A 27,956-nucleotide genomic window follows, 5' to 3' on the forward strand; every position below is an offset into this window, starting at 1 on the left:
GTGAATCCCTTCATGATAAGGTGGGCAATGTAGAAGGTCTTCCTAACTACTTTAGCAATATGGGTGTCGAATGAAAGGCTACTGTCCACCTGGGTTCCCAGGTCCCTGATAACTTCTTCTGTGATCAGGGATTGCCTCCTATATGGTAGCTAGGGGTAACCTTATTTTTCCCGAAGGGTATGACTATGCATTTCTTGGCATTTAACTTTAGGCCATGGCTCTGGCACCAGTTGTCCGTTTCTGTGAGACCCTTCTGAAGGATATCTGTGTCGGATGTGTTTTCAACTACGGCACCCAGTTTGCAGTCATCTGCAAACTTTGTCAGCCATAACCCTCCTGTGTTTGCTTGTACTTCAGAAAAGTAGATGCCAAACAAGAGTGGGCCCAGGACTGAGCCCTGTGGGACACCACTTGTGACAGGCTTTGAGTCTGACATGGTGCCAGCAACTCTGACCCTGTGGGTTCTGTCACTCAGCCAGTTTGCAACCCATCTTGTAATGTATGGGTTTACATTTAAGTTGATGAGTTTATCAATGATGCCCGAGTGGGGTATTGTATCGAAAGCCTTCGCCAGGTCCAGGTAGGCTGTATGGACTGCCTTTCCTTCGTCAATGGCCTTGGTGACTGTTTTGAAAAAGTCAACCAAGTTTAAGAGGCATGATCTGCCTTTGACAAAGCCAAACTGGGTTGGATCCAAAGTCTGCAAATTCCCTATGTCTTTATTTATGAGATCCATTATGATCCTCTCCATGGCTTTGCAGATAAGGCTTGTCAAGCTAATGGGACGGTAATTTCCAGGGTTGGTGGAGGCACCGCCTTTGTGGAGTGGGACCAGAGTCGCTGTGCGCCACTCCCTGGGTACGTATCCGGAGGTGAGACTAAGATTAAACAGCTGTCCTAACTGTGGGTTTAATTCCTCGTTGAGTTCATGGAGCACACAGCTGGGGACACCATCAGGTCCCATGGATGCTGTGTTCTTTGCCTTGGAGAGAGCAGTTCTCACCTGGGCGTTAGAGATGTTTGGGGGGCTACAATCATTTGGTATAGATATCTCTCCTTTAGGGGGGGAATATGAATAACTGATGGGGGTTTTCAAAGGTCTATGTTCATAGGCTCATAGATTAGTACTAAGCTAACTGGCCTTGTGAGCCATTTTAAACTTAGCCAATTACCCCTTGTGAGACTCAAACCCTGCACCTTGTGTTTGTAAGGCAAACACCGTAACCATTAGGCCACCCTCCCACAAGCCTACCTGCACATCCCAATTAGAGAATCTTACAGAAAATACCTACGCTTCAAAGCAGGATACATGCACTATCAGTTCTCTGCACTGCCCTTTGGCTTATCTACTGTGCCCAGGGTATTCACAAAGTGCCTAGCTCCAGTCATTGCATTTTGCAGGCAAAGAAATATTCAAATATGCCCATACCTGGACGATTGTCTAATTCATGTAGAAAGCCAGGACAGACGTCTGAATCATCTGGCATTTGTACAAAAGGTGTTAACTTGTCTGGGGTACACCATAAATGAAAAGAAATCACATTTGGTACCCTGTCAACAAATTATATTCCTGGGAGCAAGCTTTGAACACAACTTCCCAGATGGCTTTCCTCACTCCAGAGAAACAAATTAATTTGACAACTTACTTCAAAATAGTGGCCACAGAAACCCTGCTATCTGCAAGACAAATACTGCAAGGCTTGGGGTTCATGGCCTCGTGCATTCTACTAATTCCATATGCAAGACTGCATATGAGGAAACTACAATGGTATCTAAAAAGCCTATGGTGTCAACATTCTCAGGATCTAGAAGCAATGATTCCTATCATACCTTGTCTATGGTTGGAATTCCTTTGGTGGGCAGAGGCCTGCCACCAAAACAAGGGACTGCTATTCAGTCTACCCTCTGCCGCCCAACCCCTAACAATAGATGCATTAGACTGTGCATGGGGGGGGGGGGGGGATCACTTGGAAGGGAAGTGCATTCAGGACAAATGGAACTCAAGTCAAATGCACCTGCATATCAATCAAAAAGAAATGTTAGCTGTACAGAATGCTCTGACAGACCTCAAGGACCACATTCTTCCAGAACAATTCATGGTAAAGATGGACAACACCACTGTTATGGGATACATAAACAACCAGGGGGGTACCTATTCTTACCCCCTCTGCAGGCTAGCCATGGCTCTGTGGAACACAGCCTTGCGCTACCAAGTGCATCTACAAGCTCAATTCCTGCCAGGAAAACTAAATACACTGGGAAACGAACTAAGCAGAAATCTCATGGACCCACACGAGTGGAAACTGGAACCAAAGATTTTCAACATGTTGATCATCAAATGGGGGATCCCAGATATAGACCTGTTTGCCTCCCCCCAGAACTACCAATTGGACTAATTCTGCACAAGGACTCCCCACAAACAAGCTTGGAAACTGGATGCTCTGTCCTTCAGCTGGAAAAATCTATCAGTTTATGCCTTTCCTCTCCAAGGTACTACTAAAGATCAAACAAGACAAACCAAGGATGATACTGATTGCACCAGACTGGCCATGCCAACACTGGTACCCCCTCTTGCGCAGTGTGTCACAGCTGACCCCATGGCATCTACCTCAGACCCCCTACCTTGTTGTCTCAGTAGGAGAGCCAGATTCAGCACCCCAGCTTTAAACCCTGAACCTGGCAGCCTGGCTAATTACCTAAGCTCTCCATTACCATCCCTCAGTAAACAAGTGTTGGATGTCATTTTGGAGGCAAGGAGGCCTAGTACTAGAAAAGCTTATGCTGAAAAATGAAAGAGATTCTGTACCTGGAACCAAACTCAAGGGATGGCCACAGCAGCACCCAATTTACCTCAGATTCTTCAGTACTTAACTGAGATGCTTCACAAGGGCCTTTCCTTTTCCTCCATCAAAATTCACGCCTCAGCCATTTCAGCTCATTACAACACAGAACCACCCCTTTTTTTCTCACCCACTGCTCAAGCAGTTCCTCAGAGGGGCCAATAACTTAAGACCACCCAGAAGAGCCAAACTCCAGCCTGGGACCTTAATTTTGTTTTGGAAAAACTCACTCTTCCTCCTTTTGAGCCAGCTGCAACTGCAGAGTTAAAATTCCTTTCTTGGAAAACAGCTTTCCTTTTAGCAACCACTTCAGCAGGAAGGGTATCTGAATTACAGGCCCTTATGGCAGTGGAGCCTTTCATCATCTTTCATGTGGACAGGGTGTCCCCTCAGGACCAATCCCTCTTTCATGCCCAAGGTGGTATCCAGTGTGGCTCTTAATCAGTCCATTCATTTGCCAACCTTCTTTTCTAATCCACAGAACAAAGGGGAATGGATACTGCACTCCTTAGATGTGTACAGACAACTTAGAATTTACTTGGACAGGACTAAGCCTCAAAGGAAATCTGAACAACTGCTGGTGGTATTTGCTGCAGGGGCAGAGGGAAGGCTATTTCAAAGTAAACCATTTCTAAATGGATAGGCCATTGCATTCATTTCTGCTATAAGCACCATGGAAAACCTATCCTACAGGGCATTAGACCCCTTTCAACCAGGGCTGCATCTACTTCTACAGCCTTTCTGAGAGGAGTCCCTATCAGAGTCATCCTAGAAGCTGCTACCTGGAGTTCTGTACATACTTTCACCAAGCATTACCATTTGCCAGTTTTCTCTAAATCCAGAGCTGGCTTTGCCACTGCAGTCTTGCAGGGCCTTATAGCTGCTTCTAATGCTATTTAAATTCCTCTTCCCATCCTTAGCTTTGGGAATCTACCCAAATGTGATGACTGCAACAGTGAAATATGAAGAACATAGTATAGTTGTGTACACTTACCATAAATGTAGATGTTTGAGTGAATTCACTGTTGCAGTCCTGGTTACCCTCCCTCCAGCCCCCTGACTTCTTTTGGCTATACTTCTATTCTCCTCTACTATACTTAAAAGCTTTTTGGTGTATTTGCTTCCTGACATCTGGGGCAAGAAAAACTGATGTAATGGCATCGGCTGCATGCTTTATACCCCTGACTACCAGCAATCGACACAGGATTCTTTTACTTCTTCTATTCATTTAGCATCTTTGTTATGTTCCACAGGATCTTCATGGATACTTCTCCAAAATGTATCTATTTCTTATTTTTTGGCAGTCTTTCAATTAATTTTACCTTGTTTCCCAATTCTCTATAAAACCTTTTTGGATCATCAATAAATTGCTTATTTTGTACTTTTCCTTTATATTTATCTGTGTATCTTCTAAGTTTTTCTGCCTGTGCTGAACTTTTTAGTTTGTTATTTGCAATAGTGCATGATAGATCCTGGTCTGTTCTAATATTGTGCATTGCTTTTATCACATCTATCTTTCTTAGTCTTTCTTTGATCTATTCCCTCTTCTATAGTCTTCTAACAGTGACACTTTTTGTCTTAATTGCTTTATAGTTTTCTCTATTTGATAGTTCCATGATGGTGTGTGATTTCTCCCCTTCCTTTCCCTCACTACCCTGTGTTCTTGTGGTAGAACTTTATCAGTTATTAATTTAGCTGCACAGTAATATATCCTGTTTAATTCTGTTATTATCACATGGCTCTCAATGACAGTCCTAATTACTGTATTTATTTGTTTTATCAGACTTCTGACTTTTTGGGTTTTGTTAACCTTCTGTAGTCTATTTCTTTCACTAATCTTGATATATCTGTCCATGTCTATTAAATCAAGCAATTCTTCTCTTAGCTCATTTACTTCCAAACTGAGGGCACTTCCCTTGCTTTCCAGTTCCTGCGGACATTCTATAGAAGGTTCTGCAGCATCTTCCTGTGACACAGTCTCATCAATTTCATCCTGTGCCATCCATTGCTCTATCATGTGGGAACTCACTGGCCTATCACACCTCAACATTGACTGCATCAGAGTTTGCACAGTTTCCTGTTCCTTCCCTTGCTGTCTAGCTTCAAGTGAACATTTATTCTAGTTTCTTGTGGAAGGCTCCAAATTATCTTCATATGGCACCTGACCAACTGCTTCCTGTTCCACTGGTTTTCCCTTAATGTGGATGTCCAGATTTTCTACACTAAATCATTTACTTCACAGGTAAACCTCAGTTTCTGTTTCTTTAACTTCTCCATTACTAATCTCCTTTTCTACTTTTCCTCTTTGTCTTCTTATTTTTTGTAGTGTAAAGTTTTCCTTATCCGGATTCATTTGTCTGTATTTCTCTTCAAATATCTTTGGTGTTGCTTTTTTTGTATTGGTTAGTTTTGCTTTCTCCTTTGCATAAATATTACACCATATTAAATCTCTTTTTCTTTGCCATGTCGATATTTCTTCTTCAGATGTTTCCTGATATTCCTGCTTCTCCCTGCTTTGGGGACTCACTCTGTCCTGCTGTGATGTAACCTGTGTTAGACCTTCTACATTAAATCCTTCACTTCGCAGGCACTGCATAACTTCAACTTCTATTTTTTTTAACTTCTGCTTTACTGATCTTCTTTTCTACGTTCCATCCATATTTTTTTTTTATTGTGAAATTTTCCATATCCAGATGCCTTTGTCTGTATTTCTCTTCAAGTATCTTTGGGGCTGCCTTTTTTACATTGATTAATTTGGCTTTCTCCTTTGCATAAATATTGTACCATATCAAATCTCTCTTTCTTTCTCATGTCCATATTTCTTTTTTATACTTTTCAAATATCTCTTGAGTTTGTTGTTTATATTTTCTTACTTCCTCAGATGCTTCTTTTTCCAAATAGATCAAGGTTTCTTGATCTATATACTGTTTCTCACAAATCTGTTGTGTTAATGAACACAAACTTTCATTTGAAGCTTCTGACGTATTCTGAAATATTTTTCTTTCCTCTATTTTCTCTCTTAATCATTTTGTATATCTTGTGTCTGGAAATTCTGGGCTTTTTGCATAATAGTAACAATACATAATTTCTTTCTTATCCTCAAAAATCCACTTTATCGTCTTTATGGTAATTCTTTGGCCAGTCAGTTTTTGTGTGGACTGCTACTTCCTTCTATAATGGGGGGGGGGGGGGCATCCTTCCCCTGGGCCTGGCCTGGCCCCATTGTAGGAATGTTTCTGTATTTTGAGGATTCTACACTTTCATCGTTTCCAGTCCTGGCACCAGTGTGCCTACCAGGATTGGGCACTTTTTTTATCCTGGGTCTTGTGGACCCAGCTATCTTTTTTAGTTTTTGACCTTCTTCTGTCCATGATATATGCTATATAAATACAGTCTATATATCAGTGTCGTCTTGGTGAGATTTTGTGAAAACATGGTCCACCTCATGAAGGTACTCACCAAGACTTGAGGCTAAATTTAGTTTCAGCACTATTACTCTCCTTTGCTTGCTGACTTTTCATCTCTCCATTCGGATTCTCTACTGTACCTATTGGGTGATGATGTTTAAGAGCTTTATTTAAGTCATGAGAATCAATATATCTCTAAATATCATTTGAGCCTTTCTTATGGGCTACTGTCATAGACGATATCCATTCAGTAGGTTCTGACACAGGAGTGAGAACACCAGAATTTGCCATTCTAATTCTGCTTTAACTTTACTCTGTATTGCTACTGGATTCCTACATGCTGGTCGAACAACTGGGTTTATCTCATGGTTCAGCTTCATGGATAATGTAACTGGAAGCTTACCAAGTTTATCTGTGAAGAGGTCAGCATACTCTCTGAAAATATGTTGTGAAAAGCTACCATTTTCATTCGTGTTTAAATGATGAACTTCTTTACTGAGCGAAATCAAACCTATACATAGGCGGTCTTCGAGGCCTAGTAACGACTGTACATCTCTGTGAACTACATAGAATTGCAAGTCATAGCTGTTGACTGCAAAATGGCAAGAAAGAACTACAGTGCCATCCATCTGAATTTCTTCACCACCATAAGCAACTAACTTTGTACACTTCATGGAATCAAAATACTCTCCAGCTTTTACTTTTGCACGAACTTTTACTGACATGACATTGCATTTGGAACTGATATCCACCTTGATCTCTGTTGGTTTCCCATTAATTTGCACAGTACAAAATATTTCATTTTTTGATGACATGCATGAATTTACTGTGTTAACTGTTACACCGACCACAGAAACACAATCAACAATAAAAGATTCATCACTGCCATTCGAACTTGTCACAGTCTCGATTTGATTCACTACTTGTTTCAGATTAATGTTACTATTAGCCAGTGCTGATTTGCAAAACATTTTGAAATGATTCCACTTTTTACATTTCTGACACTGCCGACCATAAGCTAAACACTTTTCTCGTTTGGATTCATGACTGCCCCCACAATTGCGACAACTAACAATAGAAGTTACTGAGGTAAAGGTTTTCTGTTAACACTTATGAGGCTTTCTGTTGCACACTATTGACATTTGCAGTGGAAGCAAGCATATTTGTATGTTGCTCTGTGAGCTCATGTATCTGGAAAACTTCAATACCTTTGCTCCGTGTTACGTCTCTATCATGCAGTAGAATTTTCCTCACTGTGTCATTATTTATACCGCACACAAGACGCTCTTTTATTAAATCATCTTGCAAGCCAATTAATAAAAATCGTAACAATAACACTCCTTCTTCAGCATTCTTCGTAGACCTGTCCAAGGGGCAGTGGAACATGATAAACTGTCTCCTTCTCTTTAAAATCTTTCTCTCTCTTTCTCTCTAGATAACATAACCTTACTAGACAACACACAAACAAAACGGTTCTGTGGACAACCAAAACTCTGATCATAACCCACTCTCTGATCTTCTCCTCAGGACTATGTATTTCCCTCACTCTTGTTTCCATTTTCCACTCTTTACTTTTCTAGCCTGACAGATTTAATGAACTTTATCTAGCAGCTCCACAAACAACTTGTATTCAATATGCAGATGATACTACCATCATTTCTCACCTCAACCTTTATAGACTCTCACAGAACAAATCACAACCTAATCATTGCCACCCTCCTCCAAAACCTTCTCTAATCATTGCCTTCTCCTTAACCCAACACAACAAAACCTCTCCTTCATTTTTTGCTTATATCTCCTCTTCCATTTTACACTGATACTCCTGACAAACAACAAATTATCTGGGTATCACTAACAATAACCAATTAAATATGACTATTGATAACCAATTAAAATTTGACAAATCCAACGATCTTTACAATAAACTCAGCCACTAAATCTTATATAGAATCAAATCTTAATCTGCACTACTTATATGCCAAAACATAGCCAACCATCACTTCTTATATCTCAATTCTATATACTTCATCATATGCCAATATATCTCTAAACATAATCTTAATTGCCTTACTTCATCATCATCATATAATTGCCAGCTTCTGGGTGCCTTCAATATAGAACTCATATCATGCTGGGTTCTCAAAAAATGCAATGGCTGGAACTACCACACCTCATACAATACTATCAACTCACTGTGCCCATAACTCTCCTCCTCACCTCCAAACACCCTAGCAATCCTCCCTCATCATCAAACCAACAAATAAATCAAAAACTTCACTTCCCCACATCGACCAACTCAAGTCCAGACCAAACTTCCCAAAAAACCAAAAGATGACACAAGTTTTCCAACTCAGTCCCTAAAATCACTCTCCCAATTTCAAACTAAACTAAAACTAGCTATAAACTAACAACACTGGCACATGCCTTGTCATAGCTTGTTAAATCTCTTACATCATGCTTCTCTTTCTTACCTTTCTTTCTTTTTTTTCTTCTTTATTTATTCTACTCCCTTAATATTATTCTCTTTTCCTTCTCTTTTTTTATTCTCTTTTTTTTTTTTTTCATTTCCTTCAAATTTCAATCACTTTACTTTAAAGTTTTTTTCTTTTTTTTCAAATTTCTTTCATATTGTTTAATTATATTGTAATTGTTTAGTAGTTTGTAGTGGAGCTTTTTTCCCGGGTATCTCTTGAAATGGACATATATCAGTTGGACTAGCCGTAAAATAAAATAAAAAAAAAAGTCCCCAAATTTACATGTTGTTGCTTTATTTCATAAATCAGTAACATATGCCTCAATAGTTTCACCATGATTTTGATTCCTTGTATTAAATTTTAAATTTATGCCTTTCCATAATTATATTTGTCTGAGAGTTACACAGGTCCCTGAAATTACATTTTAAACTGTCTAGGTCTTCCCACGTTTCTGCTTGAAGAATAATACAGCGGTTTTCTCCATCACCCACATAAACAGCAGGTGCATATACAAAAGAATTTTCTTGCTCAATGGCCTCTGAGCCACCTAAATTAAGAAATCTAAATGCTTGGCTGTGTAAATCTTTATCAGAATGTGCAGCTTCTATAAAAATATCATATTCTTGATCAAACACATGCCAATTCTCTGCAACATTGCCATCAAACACCAAAGGCTCGAGTCTGTGAAATCTGTTTGACATGTTTTTAAAGTAAATACAGACACCTTATACACTTTTCGGTTTATGAAATTTGTTTGATGTGCCATAAAAGTAAATGCAAGTACCTGCAGCACTTTAGACATTTGTTGCACCAAAGAAAGACTTATGTGACTTACTGTGTACATTTGTTGCAGTTTGAGCAGATTTGTACAACTTTGGGCACTTTGTTGCACTTTGAAAAGACTGAAAAAGCTTCTGGTACTTCGTTACACTTTGCGAGACTTAAACAACTTCTGACACCATTTTGAATGATGAGTGAAGGCATGATGGCATTTTAACAGATAGTTTATTGTACACCCAATATAGCTGCTTTTGCGTTTACATTCTACATCTTACATGTAACATATGCTCAGTACAACTAGTTTAATACTACCCCCAACCTGGAAAGTTCCTTAAACTACAGTGGCTGATAAGGTACAGAAAGCATAGCATAGCACACTGTTCTGCAGGGTACACCAGTGGTGACTGGGAGGTATGGAGAGAGGGTGGGGTGCTATCTGTTGGAGAGATTTCTTTTGAACCATAGAAGGTTGGGCTGAGATAGACCTAGTGAGGACATTTTAAGTAGAAGTTTGCTGTGTCAAACTGCGTTGAAGGCTTTAGACTAGTCTAGAAATGAATATGAAACTAGTTTGCTGTTATCTCTAGCTTTATTGACAGCATATGCATAGGTTAGAAGTGCAGTTTTAGTACTATGGGGAAGGACAAAAGCCATGTTAAGTAGGGCATAGGAGTTCTTCCTGCAGGATATAGTTTATCAATTGTTTTTTAATACATTTTTTAAATTTTGGAGGGGGGGTAGAATTGCTGTATGTCTAAAGTTGGTAATGTCTGTTGAATTTCCTACTTTATGCAGAGGATTATGTGTGATTTTTTTTCTAGACAGAGGGAATGTAGGATTCCTAGACTGACCTATTTAAAAGAATTGAGGCAGGATAGGCAATGCTATTAGTTGCTTTTTTAAGTTGCTTTTTGGGTGGTCATCGGCTGAAGAAGAGCATAATTCAAATTTGTTAAGATTAGTTTTATATAGGATATGGGTACAAGTCTGAAGGTGAAAGTGGTTGAGGCGATATGTGGCTGTTGGGCAGGGTTAGGATTTCATATTTGGGAATCCTTGGTTAGGGATGCTGTCCTATTTATAAAATTAAAATAAGAGTTGAATTCTGTTGCAGTTTTGAGTGGCGAGTTATTGGGAGAGGGTTTAGAAATTAATTTTTGGCTGGGATGTAAGATTTCTTTAACGGCTGACCAGATTTTTATAGGGTTTTGTTTACTGTTGTTCTGAATGTTATTACAGTATATATATATATATATATATATATATATATATATATATATGTGTATTGTCTTTATTTGTTTGCTTTTTAGTACAGATTGGAGTATTCTGATTTGTTTTATTGTAGTGTTTTATATTTTTGCCATTCTTTCTATACTTTTTCTCTATCCTTCATTAGCATTCTACTCTTTTTGGATAAGCAAATTGCATTACTTGTTTTTAGTCTCTTCCTTCTAGGAGGTACAAGGCTGCTATTTAGGAATGTTGTACTGAATTAATTTACGTCATCATATAAGGGAAGGATTTTTAGAATGTTCCAGTTAATAGACAATAGGGTAATAATGAATTTTTATGGGTTAAACATACATGTTGTATGTTGTTTTATAAATAATCAACACAAAATTCAAAAGTGAGGTAAGACAGCTATTTATGCAATTTCATTCCAAGATTACACATAAATTATTCTACTCTAGCTTGTTTTTTTTTTTTTGCCTTACCTTTCAGCTTAGACATGCCCTCACTTGAAATGGGCAAGAAATTTGGCATTTAGTTAGTGGTTTCACAAGACCCTGTTTGAAAATTTAAAACTCCTGCAGCTGCTGTGCCTTTGCTATGAGTTTTATTTTGTTGGTGCTGCCTGAGAATACCAGTATGTACAGAGCTGCTGTGATATTCAGTTGTCTAAATTCCTGGCTTGGTGGCTTTATTTTGGTTTCCAGTATTGTGACAGTGTCATTGGTGACATCCGCTGTAGTAAACTGGTTAAAGTTAATCCATGCAAACAAGTGGAGCATTATTTTTCATAGTGAATATTGTGAACCGTTTCTGTAGGCAGTTGCTCCCTGACTGTAATCACAAATGTCTTGCAGTGTGAAAGAAAAATTAGGAAGGAAAACCCTTCCTACAACCAGTCTTTAGGAAACAATGGACTTTCCCAAGTTTGTATGTTATTCTTTATTTATCTATGTAATGAGATAACTAGTGTCCCAGAGTTTAAAAGTAACTGTCACAGAATGCTGTTTGAAACCATTGGTGTTCTGGTCACAGTTATATGTTATAATGGCACTGCTGCAGCATCTAAAGCAATATGAGTAATAAATACGAACAAACAGCGTACTGCATGCGATCTTCAGGAGCTGCCCACAATAATAAGTAAATTATATAATTATCTGTTTGGCTACCTAGCTTTCAGATATTAGGTCTTGGTATGTAAACTCAACTAACACAGGAAGCTGGCTGAAATGTCTGGCATTCAGCTAACAGCTGCAGCATTTCAATGCATGGGCTCCACTGCAGTTTAATTAATTACGTTAAGATATGAAAGTAGTATTTAAAATGTTTTGTAACCTGCAGTTTATGTCAGTTGTTTTTAGTATATGTAGAGATTTTCTAGGTTCAATTAATTGATTTAGGATTCAGTGCTGTGGTCTAGTCTTAAGAGCTAAAGTCTTTTGGCTTTTCCCGGTTAGGGGTCATCACAGCGGATCACCGGTCTGCTACTGATTGGCAGTAATTTTTACTGTGTTGAGTTGCCAGCCCGGTGCCCAACCTTCACAGAAAGCACATACACACTCACACACCTGCCTACATCTCTTTAAAATTCACTCAGCCACAGGGAGGACATGCAGACTCCGCACAGAAAGTGCTCCAGCCTTGAGTCAAACCAGAGAACCTCTTGCGGTGAGGTGACAATGATGGCAAATTTGACTGTAGAGCAGAGGCTGTTGATTTGTTTTGGCATAGATTATTTCAATGTTCCACAATACTGTACTTGTCTATACTACAACCTGCATTCTGTATTGCATAACATTTAATAAAATGAGCTTATTTTCATTTGTAATTTGTTTCACACTGAGATCTTACAGTTACCAATTACTTGCATAGAATTCTTTATTATTTGCATTTCTTTTATTGTTCACCATTTTTGAAGTCAATGCAATTTTAAGTTACTTATGTAACATTGATTTTCAATTTTTTCATTTCTTAAATTACAACTGTGATTTCATAGATATTTTGCCTGTAGTTAAGTTCTATGGCTAATGGTCTTAGTGAGAATGAGTTCCATTTTTATAGAAAAGTTTTCTAATTTCATATCCATAGTTTACTACGTTCAAGAGATTGTAAGTTCTGATTTTTGTATTAACTTCAATGGAATTTTCTAGGATGTATTTCAAGCTGTCTTCATAGACTTGACAGTAAGATTAAATGAATTTGTATCAGTAATTATGGATGTGTGATGATCAGTTGTCATTTGTTTAAGTGATTGACTATCCATAGATACCCATATGGTCAAGTTCATGATAGCAAACAGGCAACCAGTTTGTAAAAAAAAAATAATAATACGTCCCAAGGCTTGGTAACCCAAGTCAGTTATATTAGGGCATGCAACCTGCTGGATAAAGCTTTCCCTCCCATGTAAAAAGAAAAAAAAAAGAAATTGGTGGGCTTGATCCTATTAGGTTTGATAAGTCAGTCATCATTTAATTAAATTATATCCTGAATGGTCCATGGTCATAGTGTTTCACATGTTTCTAGTCTTTTTATTTTTCTCTGAAAGTTTGTTTGCAGTGTCCAAAATGTTAACATATTTGCTGGACTCTGAAGTTGCTCTTCCTTTTGTGAAAGATAAGGGCCTTCAGATCTGCATTTGCAATGTTTTCCCAATTTAAACCTGATATTTGTATTGTCTGAATGCATCTCTCTCACACACACAACCTGGTATTCACATTGTATGTCTGTCTCTCTGTCATACACACAACCTGGTATTCATGTTGTATGTCTGCCTGTCCGTCTCTCACACACACAACCTGGTATTCATATTGTTTGTTTGTCTGTCTCTCTTACACACTGTACCTGGTATTCATATTATCTGTCTGTCTGTCCCTCACACACACACTCTAAATTCCATTTCCTCCTTAATCTATATAATGGCACTGCTGCAGCATCTAAAGCAAAGAATTTCCGATTTAGATTTTAGTTACCTGTAGAGTCCCAGAAGTAATGGTTTCATACATTTCTTTTTGATTTGTATAACTGAAGCATATTCAGCAAACTAAGTCTTTTGCGACTATGTCTTTGGAGGATTCCTCACCTTGACAATGAAATCATGAATGCTGACCCTCGCCATCTGACCACATCTTGTACTTCAAAATCATTTCTTTCTTGCAACGTTGAAGTTATGCATGCATTTACCTCTGTACTCTCTGTCTGTACCTGGAATGCATTTACCTGTGTAGATTTCTAGAGTTTGCATACTATATGCTCATTTTAAGCCCTCTGTTTCTAACTGGCACTATTCCACTGGTGAGATTTAAAGGGTCATTTTATAGCCATTGTACTTTAGAGAAGACTGCAGTAAAAACATGATGGACGAGCACATCATGATGAAAATCTAAAGAGGGAATATATTGGGGATAGTATACTATGTTGGGGGAATGGAGGGAGATATATTGCAGGCAGTATGCCATGTTGCCATCAAAAGAGCATATACTAGAGGCAACAGAGAACAAAGGGGATGAATTAACAGTTTAATGTGACAAAGGTACAAATACTTGAACTAGCACAAATAAAGGAGAGTGAAATGAAAATATTTTAATAATTGGCCAAAACTTTTACATAAAGATGGCAAGGCACAAAAGATCCAGTAATAAGAGGGTTTTTTATAAAGGGAGTCAAGAGGAAACACAAGAGAGCTTCAGGATTTAGGGTATAATCTGTATACAAAGGCATATGAAAAATATAAGACTACATTAAGAGACCAAAAGGTAATAAGTCAAACTTTAGGCTGCAGGTGAAGTCAGGTAGAAAATAGAAGGAATGTACGTCATATGGCAGTTGTGTTTGCTGGTAATTGTTCTAGTTTCTTAGGCTGATTAGGTTGATGTCACATTTAGGAACTGTGCTGCTAAATGAGAATGGAAGAACAGTCATTAGGACTTCAAGATTACTGCCAAAGAACTGAAGCTCAAATGTAAGTAAAACATAGGGCATAGATGAGATCTGCAATGGGGACCCAGAAGTGATGATTAATGTCTAAGTATATGAAACATCAAGGCTGATGCATAATAATACATGAAGACAGAGCTGGCTGAAGTATGTCTGTACTGAAATCTTAAATATTACAAAAGGTTTGCATACACACAATTGTACTTCAGATGAGCAGACACAGTAGAGAGGTGATTATCTGAACGTTGATTGTCCAAAATGTCAGTTATCCGAACGCAGCCTTACAAAGTTTTTGGGTAGGAAAAAAACATAAAATCTGAATATGTAAATGTTATATGTATTCACTTGTGCATGTTTTTGAGCTTGTAGCCTGCTTGTGTGTGAAAATATTCTTTATTGCCCACTGGAATCACTGAATGATTGAAAAGTGTATTATGTGTATGCAGGAAAAAACAAGATTTTAGAAGTTTTTTTATCCGGTTCAATCTATGTTTGATTATCCGAACACTTTGATTATCCAAATGATCCTAGGTCCCAATTAGTTCAGATAATCAACCCTCTACTGTGTTACACTTCTTCATTTTTACCCTTTTAATTATTTTTCCACCTATAGAAAATTATTCTCTAAAAAGTGCAATAAGAACTCATTAGTAGATCTCGGAATGTCATTTTTTTCAGTTAATGTTCTTGCTCCCTGTTTTTTAACAGATAGTGATTGATAAGTATTTCCCCCACAGGTGAGGTGTCCCTGTTTTTTTTTAATTAATATCAGCACACAGAGAAATATCTCTAGAGCCCTTCTGAGTTTGATACTTTAACCTTTAAACATTCTTATGACGACCCCTCTTTTTAGGATTCAGTCTTTTCAGGGGCACTACCATGCATTTCTTCTATAACAAGGATTTTGTAACCATCAGGTTCTTCAAAGACTAATTGTCTGAAAATAGGGTTTAGACCATCAGGTTGTTGGCTCTTCTTATCTGATCTACATGCAATCTCAATGCTCGATATCCACCATCAGTTGCACAAATTAAGGGTCTTGCTCTGGACACAGCTGTGCCCACAATCTGTTTGCCACTTCTAGTCTTTTGCTAACACACATTAACCTAAGCAATACCTGACAGAGCATCTGCATCATGCTTTGAAATTGGTGGCCAGGTACACAACTACTGGTATCTAAGCAAATATGGCTGTGAACTTAAATTCTGTTCAGGAATATGTAGCAGGTGCGGAGTTTGTGATTTCATGATTTGCATTTCTGTAGGCAAAAAAGAAAAGTGTCTTACGTGAAAAGGGCTTGTTGCTGAGGCTTATGGCTCTCCAAAGTCTCCTTGGAGATTTGCCCAAATCTTTCTGACAGGCTGTTGGAGGGGTGCTCATGTGAAATGAATAATATTATTTTGTCTAGATTTTCAGGGGCATATGATGTGGACTGTGGGAATACATATGCAGTGCATTTAGGAGAACAGTATTAATGAATAGGCCTGCGCAGGTGATGTTAATGTATTGCCACAGCACTGAAAGCCTCTTCCTGAGGTGCATTGGGGTTTAAAATGGAACTTTCTGAACCATTTGTCATTTAATACAGCTTTCAGATAAGTTTCAGTGTGCTTATCTATGCTAGAGCACCATATGCAACTTTGACAAGGGACTTCACTTTTACCATTCTAAAGTGATCCTCATGAATTGTGTACAACACTTTAGAGTGTAGTTTTTCCACAATCACTACATTCAATGTGCACAATAACTTTAATATGAACATATAACATATTTCTTGCTGAAGAATGTGATACACCACATTATCTCGTCACAGCCATCATTTTGCAACTAAGTCATATAGAGAATTCATTACTGGTTAATGGCAATGTGTAATATTCATCTAGAGAGACCAGAGTTTCTTGTTTGTTTATTTATTTATTTTTATAAAATAGATAAGACAGCCCATCAGATTTTCATGTTGCTTGGCTGTTTGGCTTCTTCATATAAAGTGTCAGATGAATGGGCCAGTAAGACTAAAGCTCACTTTTGCATGTGAGGTATCATTATGTACTACCTAGTTGGGATTAAAATGGATATCAGTGGCTGATAAGCATTCCTGTCCAGATTTTTGCCTCATATTTTTGGTCTGTTCCTCATAAAATGTGTGGTTTTATGGCAGATTACCAAGGATTGAAGTCACTAAATAATGACATATATTTGAGTTTCAGAATTCATATCCTTCAGAAAATGCATTATAACATAAATCCTGTTACTCTAACAACTTTCTAAGTTTATAAGAGCAATATTTAAAATCTCATCCTATTTTTGGGACATTGCCCCCCCCCCCATTATTTTAGGCTTTGTCCAGATTTCTTGCACTATGAGGTTGAGACGTATGCTGGTGAGTGGTAACCAGCTTGAACCTCTTTGCTTGTAGTGTTTATACTTTTGCCTACCTAGTCTAGGCTAAGGACTTCAATGTTTGCTCCTAGTTTGATTTCACTTTTCATACTGAACATAAAGTAGAAGCACTGGGCCTTTCCAGCCATTTGGGAGCTATGTATGATAACACAGGGCCCAGTCTACAAGGTGGAGCATCACATACCAGTCATGCAGGTAAAGCAGGATCATTCTTGGTAAGTGCTTCATCTGACACAATCATTTTCTGCATTGGCATAAAAACCCATTTGTAGCCCCATCTCTATTTCCTTACTGACCATTTCAGCAAAAATAAATTCAAGGGATGCAAAACTGTCAAGAGATTTAGTAGACATTTATTATAACAGCTCACCTGTCTAAAATATGATCTCAGCTAGGCATTTAGCACCACTTTCATTTTGTCTTGCAATTTTCAAATGCCATTTTGTCATTCACATACATATCAGCAGTTGGAAGAGTTCAGATTTGTCTCAGTTTGCTAAAAAACTACATTCCTTTAGCCTATTTAGGAGTTTCTTTACATTAGTCAAGTGTTTTCATCATCTTTGTCCATCATTAGGTTGTTGTCAGGCTAGCTGCATATTTTGGATCTGTTGAGAGCATTACCCTCTGCAGATAGACAGTCAAAAGCCACTCTTATTAATAATCCTGATTTTAATAGATTGGGACTTTTAGGAAGAGTCTTCCATTTTTGTCTGTAAATACATCTGTCTGAGTTAAAGGTTTGTGAAATGCCCTAAAAATGTAGTACTGTCCAATAGTCATTGCTAGAGCTATTGTATGCATCTACCAGTGGATTACTAGTGGCCTTGAAGTCATTACATATACAGACAGCACCCGTATGTCTTTTATAGGTAAAGAGGTAAGGCATTGGCTCATTCATTGCAGTGTACCTTAGATATGACATCAGCAACTTAAATTACAGCTACAACTCCTCCTGGGCACTAAGTGTGACTATGTATATAAGGCACCACTGTGATTTAATGAAATCAGTGCTATCACCACATTCAAAACCAACCAATGTACCTTTATTGTGCTCACTTCTTTGGCAAAAACCTGTCTGGCATCTGCTGTCAATATTGATAGCTTCATAGCTATAGCCAATTTGTATTCTTATAGGCCATCCCTTCCAGTTTTTTTAATGCCATAGTAGTTCAGTTCTACCTTCTGATCCACTGCTGCCCATACAGGGTAATCCCCCATTATCAAACACATGAGTATAAACTAAGTGATGTTGACATCCTACAGAATGGCCTCACTGAGACCAATGATTAGTGTCAGAACCATGGCCTTAAGCTCAATGCCAAAAAATGTGACATCATCCCCTTTGAGAAAAACCCAGTTCCCATGAACTACCACATTGATGGTAGTCCACGGAACACAGAAGGCATTATAAGAGATCTGGGAACACAGGTTGACAGCAACCTTTCTTTTGACCACCAGACTGCCACAGTGGTCAAAAAGACCTTCTATGTGGCACATATCATTACTAAGGGTTTTGCATCCAGGAAGAAAGAAGTAATTGTCTCTCTCTACTCTTCCCTCTTTAGGCCAATCATCGAGTACAATGCCCCATTTGGCATGTACCGCACTAGCCTTAAACACTTGTCCTATATGGACAGACTCAAAAAACTCCCAGCTATTCTCTGTCTCATGTCGCCTACTTAGAGGCGATCTCTGCTTGACTTACAAAGCCATGTCTGATTCAGCTCTGTTAGAAATGCTACATCTAAAGAAATCCCAATCTCTCTGCACCACAGTCTCCAGAGACCTCAACCTCATTACCACAATCAACAGAATGTGCCAGAGGGACAAGTTCACAACCCAGAGACTGCCCATGGTATGGAATAGACTTCCCATACATGTCAAACAGAGCACCTGACTGGCCCTCTTCAAGAGAAATGTTGATGAGTGGATGGGAAATAAAAAATTCACCCCAGGGATCACTCCAGTGGCTGTACTCAACAGAGGCACTGGAAACTAAGGTCGGGTGGCATGATGCCAGGGTAATCCTATGGGCTAGGCTTGTAAAGGCTCCAGGGCCATTAGCCTAGTACACACCTATGAGCCTATAAACCTATTAGTCCTTGTTTTGTGTTCATTATGCACATATGTCTTTTGTAACTCTATGTAAGAAAACAGTTTTGCAGTCTTGTGCAGAACTCATACATTATTAATATATAGCTCTGTTTTAATGGGTGATACAGATGCACTTTCTGTCATTATTAGCTATATTATATAATTCTAAACACATGGAGCCTGTGGTGGCATCATCCATTTTTATTTCAGCTTCCTGTTTTCCATTGTCTCTGTGAATCCATAATTTTGTGTATGTTTAGTTCTAAGTATAACATTCACACTCCAGAATTGACATTTGACTTATGTCTGCTTCCTTTCCATATATATGTTGTCACACAACAATATTTTTTGAGATGTGTCTTGCAAAATGTTTACTTTAACCAACAATTATCAGCTTTATGTGATGCTTTGCTGTACAGAAATATTCTTGCTTCCCAGAGGACAGAATGTACATCTTTTTAATTAACATTTAATTAGCTCTAATGGCATTTTAATCATCTCAGGCAGCTGTTTCAGTAAACACTATTATTTTTAATTCTTTGCTCTTGTGTTGGACCAATAGCTCTTGACCTCTTAGACCAAGAAATCTGGACAATGCCATAAATAATGGGGGAACAAAGGGCCAAAAATAGGGACAATTTTTAATTGTTGGTGTTACAAACTTAGAAAGTTAATATAATAACAGGTTTTGCATTAGCAAGCATTTTGTGACGTGTTTGAAGTCTGAATCTCAAATGTCTGTTATTATTTTCTGACTTCAGTCCTCAAATATTTGGCATTGATTTGCCAGAAAACCACAATTTTATGAGTAACAGGCCAAATATATGAGGCAAAAATCTGGACATTCTGCAAAAATCTGTTCAGTTGAGAGATATGATTTGGACCTCGTTTAGAAAGCAGTTGGTGTATGCTTTCACTGTACATGCTTTATACAAATCTGTGTCCTATTTCATCTGCTGGTATGCCAGCATCTTTAGTCCTGCTATATTTGCAAAACTTGTTTTTGTTTCTTCTACAGTTAGTTGTATAGAACCTGAAATATTCTGCCATCACTAGTGGTTTCAGCAGATGGTTCTGCAAGGTTTATATAATGCCTTTGAATGATTTTTCAAATAGTTTAGTTAATGTTACTAAACTGCCCAATAGTCAGTTTGAATTTCTCTTGGCAAGTTAACATTATGCAACACTGACATTTTATTTTTTATTGAGACTATCATTAACAGCACAGTACATTTCTACTGCCACAACATGCCTTGCCATTCATAATGGTGTCCATTTTCAAACATAAATACTAGCTTTGTTTTTTACTGCTAGGCCTCAAGGCATTTCTATTGGATCATTCTAGTGATCTCCCCACTATCACATCTATACCCACTAACTCTCCCCTAGACTAAGTTGAAAAGCTTTCCCTTTAAATGTCAATGCTCCTCATACGAACTTGTCTATATTCTCCTCCTGTTTAGTTTTTTTTCTTTCTTGTCTTATCTTCAGTACATCTTCAAGATTATCTCTACTAAACAATCATACCGGCTATACTTTTAATTGTATGTCTAAACCACTATGCTTATGTAAAGATATTATGCAATCATGTTATTATTTGCTATATTTTTATAGCTGAATGTGTAAACCATAATGCTTGTGTAAATATCTTATGTACAGTATGTTAGCGATTGTTCTGGAGCTTTTCTCCCTGGGCCTCTGCTGAAAATGGACAGCTGTGTCCAGTCGGACCTCCCCAGTAAACAAATGTAAAATAAATAAAATAAAATAAATAAATAGTGATGCCTCTAGGTGTTAAATATTGTCTGTTCATATTTACATTAATAATTCCCAAACTATAATACATACAAGCTATTGAAAGATTTCATCTTAAAGTTTATATGATTGGGAGATTACTGTATATATGACCTTTATCTTGTGCAGCTAAAGAGATACCAAAGTTATTTATATACTATTTATTTATATATTTCTAAATATCTAAACAATCAAGAAAGACAGGCATAACTTTTTAGCCTCATATAAAAGATCACAGTCAAATAAATAAAATGCTGTAGCCTGACTAGAGATTGATTGAGATTTTATAAGTTGTTTATAAAACATTAAAATAATTTTTCTGTGTTTATTTTGTCTTATAAAATCTAACTTAAGACATAAAATCTAATGAATGTGATTGTGACGCTATGAGGTATTGTCAGCCATGCCAAAAGAAGTAGGGTAGTAGATGTGTAACATATCACAAAAAATACACCAGACTTCAGAAATGCCACAGTTGTAAAAACAACAAAGCTTTCAGGAAGAAATTCCCTTCATTAGTGTTCATACATTCAACAACTCAGTATACTTAAATACCAAATCCAAAAAAAATCATAAGGCACAATCCCCCAGTCAGAACACACAATTAGTAATTATCAATTATGCAAATAATAAAATATCAACATTTAAAGATAAATTATCTTCTAAAAACATTAATTTTAAGTTCATCTTTCTTTTTTCAGAATAGGTTTAATACTAATAGCAGTGTTAATGCCTGGTGTACAATCGGCTTGCAGTTTTACTATCCAAGAATATTCCAAAACGTCCAACTCATTTTTAACATCTTCTCCCCTTAAATTCTTATGTAGTATCTAAACAATCTAAACTTAAATGACTGTGCAGAACCACATTCCATTATATGTTTAGCAAGGGAGTTGGTGCTAACCTGTCGCTTTATCTCATATTGATGTTCTGTTATATGATCTTTCAGTCTTCTTGTAGACTTGTCTACGTAAAAGCTGGAACAAGACTGGCAAGTAGCTAAATATATAATATTAGCAGTGTTGCAGGTTGCATAAACTCTAAATACATATTTTTTATTTGTTAGTAAGTGTACAAACTCATTCTTTGTTAAAATAAATTTGCAACAAGAGCAATTATGGCATGGATATGTACCATTCTTGCTAAAGATATTGACCTTGCCATTACAGTTTATTTCCTTATAACAAAGGTGCTGGTTTAAATTGCTGTGATTTCTAAAGGCAAAACTCGATCTTTCACCAATGATCTCTCTAGCCTCAGGTTTAATGCAAAGAGTATTTGCTAATTATTATGTATGACATTCATCATGATATTAGTATTCCTAGTATAATTCAAAACATAGCCTATTTGCTGTTTGCTTTTTTATCATTATACTGCTGCTGACTTACTTCATTAAGCATAAACTATGCTTTACCTGTTATTTGCCTCTCATCTATAATCTGTTGTCTCAGTCCCTCTAACATTTACTTTTTCATAATCTCTTGCTTTGAAATCATTCAACATATCCTGCATTTGTTGGTTACAAATATTTGGATCTGTATTCAATCTGCTGACCTGCAGCAGTTGACTCCTTACAATATCCCTAAATGTGCGATTGGGATGCATACTCTTTTGATGTAGATATTTATTTGCTTGTACTTTTTTATTATAAATACCAGTATTGATATCTGTACCTTCCTTGGTAATATCAATATCTAAGAAGTGAATCCTCTCACTAGAGAAATTTAACTTAAATTTTAAGAATGATGTAGTCATATCTAAATACCTTACAAACTGGGCAAGCTCCACATCATTACCTACTCACAGCAGAAAAATGTCATCCACAAATCTCTTATAAAAACAAATCTTGTCAGAGTACCAAGTCCCTACATTAAATATGAATTCAGATTCCCATTTGTTTAGTGTGACATTGGCGTAAGACTTTATGACAAACATCCCCATTGCTACTTCTGAAATCTGTTGGTAAAGCTGTTTTTCAAAAATAAAAACATTACTATTATGAACTTCTTCCAATAAATCACAAATCGATTCCACCTGTCTACTAGTATTAGTAGTATTTTGACCTAAAATCTCCTGAACTGCCTGCACTCTGTAATTATGAGGAATGCCTATAAGTAATGAATTGATATCAAGTGTTACCAAAATATATTCAACATCACTTCTAGATATATATCATTCATGTAACGTATATGAAAAATCAACTGAGTCTCGTATGTAGCTCTTAATTTTACTCAAATACTGCTTAAATGTATCTTCTAAATATAATGAAATCGGTTCAGTTACCCACTCCCTTCCTGAGAGAATAGATCTCATTGGGGGGACGTGTAACAGGATGTGAAACAGAAAATTGTATGTATCAACTAATAAATCCCCTATTAAAAATGAATCATAAATACAATTATTAACTTTATATGTGATTTAAGTTAAATTAGATACGTATTTGCTTGAAAACTTCTCTATCAGCTAAGAATTCATTCTAAGCATTAAATAATCAGCCTTATCAAGGATGATGATAGTGCCACCCTTGTCTACTTGCTTTATAACTGTATCAGAATTATTCTGCAACTTAACAAGTGAATCATATTCCTCACGACTTAGGTTATATTTTTTCAGATCATTAGATTTATCATATATTTTCCTTATCTCTCTCTCTCACATACATCATGAAAAGCATCTATCACAGGCAGATTAACAGGTACAAAAACATTGGACTTTTTTCCAGTGTTGAAACATTACAAAAAACAGCTAAACCATATTTTATGCTTAATGAAGTAAGTCAGCAGCAGTGTAATGATAAAAAAAGCAAACAGCAAATAAGTTGTTTTGAATTATATTAGGAATACTAATAGCGTGATAAATGTCACACATAATCATTGGCAAATACTCTCTGTGCTACCTGAGGCTAGAGAGATCATTGGTGAAAGACCGAGTTTTGCCTTTAGAAATCATAGAAATTTAAAACAGTGTCTTTGTTAAAAGGAAATAAACTGTACTGGAAAGGTAAATATCTCTAGCAAGAATGGCATATATCTGTGCCATAATTGCACTTCTTGCAAATTTATTTTAACAAAGAATGAGTTTGCACACGAATTAACAAATAAAAAATATGAATTTAGAGTTTATGCAACCTGCAACACTGCTAATAATATTATAAGGCTAAGAGGACATCTGATGATGACTTTTAAGACATTGAGGGGGGGATAACTGTTCTGAGAGTTTAGAAAGAGAAATTCTCCTGTGACTGCCAAAGGTGGTTTCAAAAACTAAGCAAAAGGTCTGTGTAACAACTGAAACACACCACCACAGGCTACTAAAAATTATGCTCTTTAGAATAAAATAAAAACTTTAATTGTTAAGACTTAAAATGTGACATAAAGCAGTAAAACAAAAGCCCTTGTTGATTAGTATGTGATAAGCGCTTTCGGCTAAAAGCCTTACTGAGATCATAAAGAATCATATTTCACAGGGCTGAGATAAATAAGTAAGACACCAATCATGTGGCTAAATCCAAGCCAACACCTTTTTTTCAAACCAATGAGTTCACAGCCAATCAGAGGCCTCGAAGGAAACACACCTTCAAGTTACCAAATAAAGACAACTTCCTTGAAAAATAGCACATACCAGGCTAAAGCAGCCTTGTCAACACTAGTCAATGTTAGTGTTACTTCAGTTCTTTCTTCCCCAGTAAATACTTAGGGTTTATATAACTACTTAAGGCTTGTATAAATAACATCAGTCTTTTTTGAATGAAACTTAAAAGATCTAGTGGTTCTAATTCCATTACTGAGACAGTCATTAATTAATTTCTCTTGGTTCAAACTGTTAAGCAAAAATAAAGGACATAAAGACATAGTGGAAATTGACATCTTGTGTTGATAAGAACAAACTCCATGGGTTACTGGTTCAGCACCTGGTATTCCCAGGCGGTCTTCCATCCAAGTACTAACCAGTCCCAACCCTGCTTAGCTTCCGAGATCAGATAAGGTCAGGCGCATTCAAGGTGGTATGGCCGTACAAGCAAAATCTGCTTCTTTGTGAAATAGGTATATACCAAGCTGGATCTCCCCATGGTATCAGGATCAAATGAAAGAAATGCTGACTGATGCATGAACCTATACGCAGACCAGTAAAACTGATCTGAATAAAATGGTGTCAAGTGTGAAAGATGATCTCTATGAGCTGCTGATGACTGGTCAGTTAATCAAGGAAGTATATGACTTTTTTGAAGTTACTAATCCAATTGTAAGTGGCTTGCTGAAGATCTACGAGGATAGACAAAATCCACCGCTTCGCCCCATTGTAGCAGGTCGGGATGGATTACATAACCCCTAGCCATATATGAGGAACAATTGAAGAAACTGTTACCACAAGCTACCACGATATTGAAAGATACTGGTAGCTGTCTTAGCACACTATATTCCATCATGAACAGTAATGAAGACTACTCAGAGATGCTGTTGGTAACCATGGACATCACTAGCCTCTTCACAGTTATTCCCAATACCTATGGGGTTGAAGCCATCAGGAATACAGTGGTTCTGAGTGATATGAATGTGAACATTGATCTATTATTTACACTTTTGCAACTTATTCTTGAAAACAGTGTTTTTATCTATTGGAAGGAATACTTTTGCCAGTGCTGGGGGGAAGCCATGGGGACCCCCTGTGCGAACAGTTATTTGAACCTTGTATTAGCACAATAGGAGCAAAAGCATGTACTCTCTGATAGAAATCCACGGAAAGAACACTTGATATTCTATGGACATTTCGTGGACGACATCTTTATATTGTGGAAAGGTGTTGATTCACAATTTATGCTATTCATAGATTATTTGAACCACTCCACTAATTTTCGTAAGTTCACATTTAATAGTTCCAAAGAAACAATTGATTTCTTAGATGTGAAGATAGAACTGGATTTGACATCTGGCATAGAGACATCAATCCATAGGAAAGAAACATGGAGGAAACATTATTTACACAGGAGCAGCATGCATCCTGGACATGTCTTCAAGAATATAATGGAGAACCAAGCCACGTGCATCTCAAGATTGTGTACTAAAGACACAGATTATGAATGCGAAAAGGTTAGAGTGGAGTGTCACTTAAAGGAGAGAGGTTATGCAACTAAAGACATCTCAATGAAACCACTATCAACAGAAAACTTAAAAAAAGGAAAAGGACAACCCTATTTCTCTAATGGGAAGGCACAGAGGCCATCCAATGACAATTCCAAAGGACAGCAAACTCTTGGTCTCATGCTCACGTATAGTACTGATTCGAGGCATGTATGTAACATTGTCAAGAAGTTTTGATCAATGTTGACACAAGATGAAAAAATGAAAGAAATAGTGGGAGAGAGACCAAGATTCATTTTTAAAAACAAAAAGAACTTGAAAAGGTTGCTATGTACGAAAGATGGTTTCTCTAAAAAAGTTCTATCAATAAGCAAGGAACTTTTAAATGTGGCAGGTGTAAAACCTGCCCTGTGACAGATACCAGCAATCTATTCAACCATCGCATTACAGGACTGGAATATTGTTTTTCATGCAGTGCTACCTGTAATAGTAAACATATTGTTTACTTAGCTACCTTCTTAAAGTGTTCTGCTTATTATGTAGGCAAAACTAACCAACAATTCAAGGACAGAGTTTTGCGCCATCTGAGAGATATCCAGCATAAGGATCACAAAAACTCCTTGGCAAATTATGTCGTTCAATATCCCCTACACTCCTTCATGTTTAAAGCCATTGATCATGTCTTTGAAGGTCCTAGAGGTGGGAATATAAGCAATAGGACTGAAATATGCAGGGTGAACTGGATTATCAATCTCCGAGCAGATCACCCTCCAGGTCTGAATGCAGCTGTACCACCTAAACCGATTTTAAAGGCAAGGCACATATCCATATGTTGACAAGTGCACCAAGGACTCTGTAGTCAGTCTACTAGCAAAGGAATGTGAAGTTTACTTTATCCTTAGAGAAAAGAATTTTCAATACAAGGAAGTCCTACAGAGACGAAGTATTAAGCACTGAGGAGCAAAGAAAATCACTTCCCTGATGTTGGTATGCTTTAAGTTCCTTTAGTAGTTGAAATATGGTTTATGGCACGGAAAGTCTGTGCTGAGATAAAAAAACTAGTGATTGCATATTTGTCTTTACTTAATGGATATTGAAAAATTATGTCCTTTGCGAAGTTCTCACCAAGAGGAACTGATGACATCTATATGTGCCTCTGCCATTCTTCTTTCAGCTTTTCCCGGTTAGGGGTCATCACAGTGGATCACCTGTCTGCTCATGATTGGCAGCAGAATTTTACGGTGTCAAGTTGCCAGCCCAGCGCCCAACCTTCCATGAAAAGCACTATATGTGCCTCTGCCATTAATAATGGGAAAATGAACAATGGATTATTAATATGGGCTAATAGTACAAAAGCTGTTCCAGCTTGGTATATACCTATTTCACAAAGAAGCAGATTTTACTTGTACAGCCATATCACCTTGAATGTGCCCGACCTTGTCTGATCTCGGAAGCTAAGCAGGGTCAGGCCTGGTTAGTACTTGGATGGAAGACCACCTGGGAATACAGGTGCTGAATCAGTAACCTCATGGAGTTTGTTCTTATCAACACAAGATGTCAGTTTCCACTATGTCTTTATGTCCTTGACAGTTTGAACGAAGAGAAATTAATTAATGGTTGTCTCAGTAATGGAATTAGAACCACTAGATCTTTTGTTAAGTTTCATTCAAAAAGGACTGATATTGTTTATACAAGCCCTAAGTAGTTAAATAAATCCTAAGTATTTACTGGGGAAGAAAGAACTGAAGTAACGCCCACATTGACTAGTGCTGACAAGGCTGCTTTAGCCTGGTATGTGCTGTTTTTCAAGGAAGTTGTCTTTATTTGGCAACTTGGAGGTGTGTTTCCTTTGAGGTCTCTGATGGGCTGTGAACTCATTGGTTTGAAAAAAGGTGTTGGCTTAGATTTAGCCACACAGTGTCT

General features: G+C 37.4%; 2 pseudogenes; one reads left to right on the forward strand and one right to left on the reverse strand.

The window, feature by feature from the left end:
• Window positions 1–24,853: 24,853 nt before the first annotated feature.
• On the reverse strand, window positions 24,854–24,972 carry LOC122809926 (annotated as a pseudogene).
• A 2,464-nt stretch (window positions 24,973–27,436) lies between these two features.
• Window positions 27,437–27,554, forward strand: LOC122809803 (annotated as a pseudogene).
• The last annotated feature ends 402 nt before the right edge of the window (window positions 27,555–27,956 follow it).

Source organism: Protopterus annectens, chromosome 8.part0 (assembly GCF_019279795.1).
Source record: "Protopterus annectens isolate FY-2018-M chromosome 8.part0, PAN1.0, whole genome shotgun sequence".
Taxonomy (NCBI): Eukaryota; Metazoa; Chordata; order Ceratodontiformes; family Protopteridae; genus Protopterus; species Protopterus annectens.